Genomic DNA, 4,148 nt, shown 5'->3' on the forward strand with positions numbered 1-4,148 from the left:
TGCTGTGTAGTGCTGTTCTGTAAGGCACCGTATGGAGTGGCATTATATAGTATGGATGCTTCCTGTTGAATATTTTGCTTGCTTTTAGTATCTTCATAGTTTACATTATTGCATTTAACCTAGTGTAATTGTCCTTAAAAGTTTAAATAGCATCATGCTGTGTAGTGCTGTTCCGTATGGAGTGGCATAAAGTATGGTTGTTTTTAGTTAGTATTTTTAATACTATGCATTATTGCATTTAACCTAGTTTGTGTCCTTAAAACTGTTATACAGCATGTGTGGTGCTGTTCCGTAATGGTGCGTATCCACATTGCAATTTAAATCGCACATGTATCGTGCACATTTTGGTCAAACTACCAGTGATGCGTGCGCCAGCAGGTCGGTTCCGACATCTATCATCGCCCGTACATGCTGGTCAACCTGACAATCACGTTAGGTTCCGCATGTACGGCGATGATGAATGTGTGTGCTACACTGAACGTTCAGTGTAGGCACATTACAGACATGGAAACGACATCACGATTACAATGTCGTAATCGTGCTGTCATTTCCATGTCTGGTAGTGGATACGCACCTTTAGGCAGCGTATGGAGTGGCATTATAAATTATGGTTGCTTTTAGTTATAATCGTAATAGTATATATTATTGAATTTAACCTAGTTTAATTGTCCTTAACTGTTAGTATAGCATCATGCTATGTGGTGCTGTTCCGTATGGAGTGGCATTCTATAGTATGGTTGCTTCCTGTTAGTAGCATATCCCGCTTGCTTTTAGGTAATATATTAATAGGTTACACTTAACAAATACAAACTATATTTATTGCCCCTAAAACTTAGTATGGTGTGGCGTGTCATAATGCTGTATATTTCCTGCCTGTAGGGTGTTGTACCAATTATTTACAATTGGCAGTGTTATATTTTCAGTAGAAACTTTCTTTACCTCCTAGAATTACTGCACTTCTCATTCCAGCAGCTACTCTAATGAACATTGAGGTTTTTGGATACCTTAAAGAAAATGATTTGCTTCATCCATTGGCAGTGGTACAAGCGGAAACCAGTGTCTTCAAACAGCTTGGATATTATAGATGGCTTTGTGGTGGACATTACAGGAGTTTATCAGGATACAGTGCTGCAGACTATTGAGCCTATGAAGATACCAGACAAGACGCTTACTGACGACTATCCAGAGGCAATGATATCCTGTATTCATTGTAAGTAATTGGCTTGCTTTAATATCTTAATAGGTTACATCCAACAATACAAACTATATTTTCATTCTCTATAAAACTACTTTGGCTTTATGCTGTGAGGTGCTGTGACGTAAGGTGCCGTGCGACATGTCATCCTACAGTATGGTGCTTTGTGGTTGTCACTCTCATATCCTTCTTTCATTTTTTTTTCATGTCTTCATAGTTTATTGTTGATTGTAACTTTTTTGTCTCTCATTGTCCCTATTTACAGTTGGCAGGTTTGTTTTGAGTATACATTTTCTTTACTTCCTAGAATTTCTGCACTTCTCACTTGAGCAGCTACTCTAATGAACATTGAGGGTTTTGGATACGTGAAAGAAAATGGTTTGCTTCAATGTTACAAGAGGAAACTGGTGTCTTCAATCATAGTCGTGCAGATTTCATTCTTGCAAATACATTGCAGTAGGAAGTACAAGTTTATTAGCTCACATGGGGTCATTATTTGCAGTTGTCAAGCCAATGGTTTGTAAGAATGCATTTCCTTACATAGTAAATTACATTGTGTGAAACATTTTGTGATCAACTACAACTTGTTAGGTCTGTAGATCTCTTGGCGCATGTATAGATTGATGGAGTTAAATAAAAATGGTGTATATATTGCTTGATTAAATTGTTGATGTTTGTTCTGCAGCTAAACTCTTCAGTGACCCAAAGTGATGATGAGATAACCACAATAAGTGCTGAGAAGGGAGAATGTGGATATAAAGAGAAATCTCATGAACTATGTCTTTGATGGCGCCACACATCCTGCAACATGACCAACATCAGCCTTGTTCTAATTTGTTTACGTTCAGACCTAACATCATGTTATATGTTGGATGTCACTCTGTCCGAACCGTTTAATGTCTGATATTGCTCCAAGATCATGAAAACCTCATCTGATATTGCCCTATCCCCCCCTCCCTGTGACTATACTGTGCTTCACACTTTTCTCTACATTATCCAATGAAATACCTGTATTATACTGTTCCTGTAAACTTCTATCTGTAAATGATTCTGTAATCATGTGTATAAGATGCTCTGTCTTTCTGTGACAAATTCAGAGATCTAATTTACTTCTCATTACTCTGTGTCACTCTGCAGAAAAGTGGAAATGTTTCCCTAAATAAATTATATTTGCTTTACCACAAAAGACTATGTAATTAATATTTTGCTTTATCAAGATCTTCATCGATATATGCTGTTTTTTTTTATTATTTAACAAAGTACTTCTTAAGGGTTTTCTATGCGTCTATATCCTGGCAATATAGAGACCTCATTTTTGCTGGGAGAAGAAGACTGTACCTGTAGGTAATTACTCCTGAGATGCAACATCCAGGGACCAAAGTTCTTTAGGAAGGTTGTCTAAAAATTTGAGAAATTTAATCACTTTTTACTTAATGTTTAGCACATTTTGGAGCTCCATAACACACTCAGAGGTTTCTTGTAATAAGTTTTAATATTTACTTTTTTGTTTAAATGTGTTATTTCTCTTTAAAGTGTATCCATAGTTATTCAGTTTCTCTTTTTTCTGCATTAAACAATGGTATTTCAGTGCATTCCCCCATGTAATATAGTTCATTGAAACAAGATTTAATCTAAATCAAATTTAATTCTAAACTCAGGATCCCAAAGTTAGGTCAGTTTACATATAAACTACTCTTCTTCATAAACTAATTGATTACAAAACACAATATTGTAGTCCTTTTCTTTCTCAGAAAAATCTAGCTAGCAGCACCAGTTTAATTCGTATCACACAAAACACAGATTTGTACTAATTAGGGTAATTCAATGTAAAAAACTGTTTTAAGTAAACTGTTACTAATCTTTTCTAATACCTAGATTACTAAGCAAAAATAAAGTTACTAGCAGCATAAGCCGGTCTTGGAGGACTTCAATGACTAGTGGTTTTCCATGTCTCCTTCCACTGTCATTCGTGACATCCCCTAGGGCCTTTGCAAAAATGTCAGTCACTTATGGCTACTTTTAAAAATGTGTAGCTGATGATGCTTTTGCCTTACATTAGCCACGGTTTTTGTCCTGCTACAAATGTTCTACTACAAAATGCAAGCTCATTTGGTCAGGGCCATCTGTAACTTTGGTTTTATATGCATAGGAGGTGGCTGGTTATGAATGGAAGTGTCCTGTTCCGCTTCATGTTTAATAACCTGGGGGTATATTTACAATGCTTTGGTTTTGTTTTTTGTTCGATTTTGGATAGGTTTTTTTTTTTTTTAATGAAAGGAGTTACTAAAGCCCAAAAACATAAAATGAGCACAAAATCGAACTTCAAATCCCTAAATAAATAGAATAATGATTTGAGCTTCTAAACACCATTCTATTGACTGGAAATTGATTGTGATGCCTTTAAAAGTTCCCAAAAGCATGTGGGGCAGCCTGGCTGTAGGAATGGCTGCTCAAGGATATGCTATGCTGTGCACCTACATGCGGTAACTCTTTGAAGGCCCCATAGCCAAGGTGCATACAGGTTTCCCCCACCATGGTGGGGTTCGGCCGACCTAGCCAGACGAACCAAAAAATGTTTCCCGTCTCCTCTGAGAGTGTGGTTCTCGTGTGTACCAGTCTTCCTTCACTCTTATCCTCCTCCGGGTATAAGTAGGATTGACCAGTGCATCCTGGGAGTTGAAAGCTTGAACTGCGTGGGGCCTGGATCCAGATCCATAACCTACACACCAAGGTCTCCCTGTGGACCCAATGGGCTTCGAAGAAAGAGTTAACAAAGGTAAGTTCTTACCATAACTCATTTTTCAAACACATCCTGTAATAATGAGTTAGAAGCTGAGTGGTTGGTACTTGTACTCTCTCTACCTTCTCTCTCCAAGGATTGATAAATATCCCCCTAAATGAATGAGAAACTTGCCAGAATAAATATTTACACATACTGTATAATTTTTATATC

At 37.2% G+C, this 4,148-nt stretch overlaps 1 long non-coding RNA gene across 1 annotated transcript; it reads left to right on the forward strand.

The window, feature by feature from the left end:
• Positions 1–971: 971 nt before the first annotated feature.
• Positions 972–2,381, forward strand: LOC148539118 (uncharacterized). The gene is made up of 2 exons (XR_015871215.1): positions 972–1,210; positions 1,881–2,381. It is a non-coding gene; the product is annotated as an uncharacterized LOC148539118 (long non-coding RNA).
• Positions 2,382–4,148: the final 1,767 nt, after the last annotated feature.

The sequence above is a fragment of the Taudactylus pleione genome, unplaced genomic scaffold (genome assembly GCF_031769625.1).
Source record: "Taudactylus pleione unplaced genomic scaffold, aTauple2 ptg000029l, whole genome shotgun sequence".
NCBI classification, from domain to species: domain Eukaryota; kingdom Metazoa; phylum Chordata; class Amphibia; order Anura; family Myobatrachidae; genus Taudactylus; species Taudactylus pleione.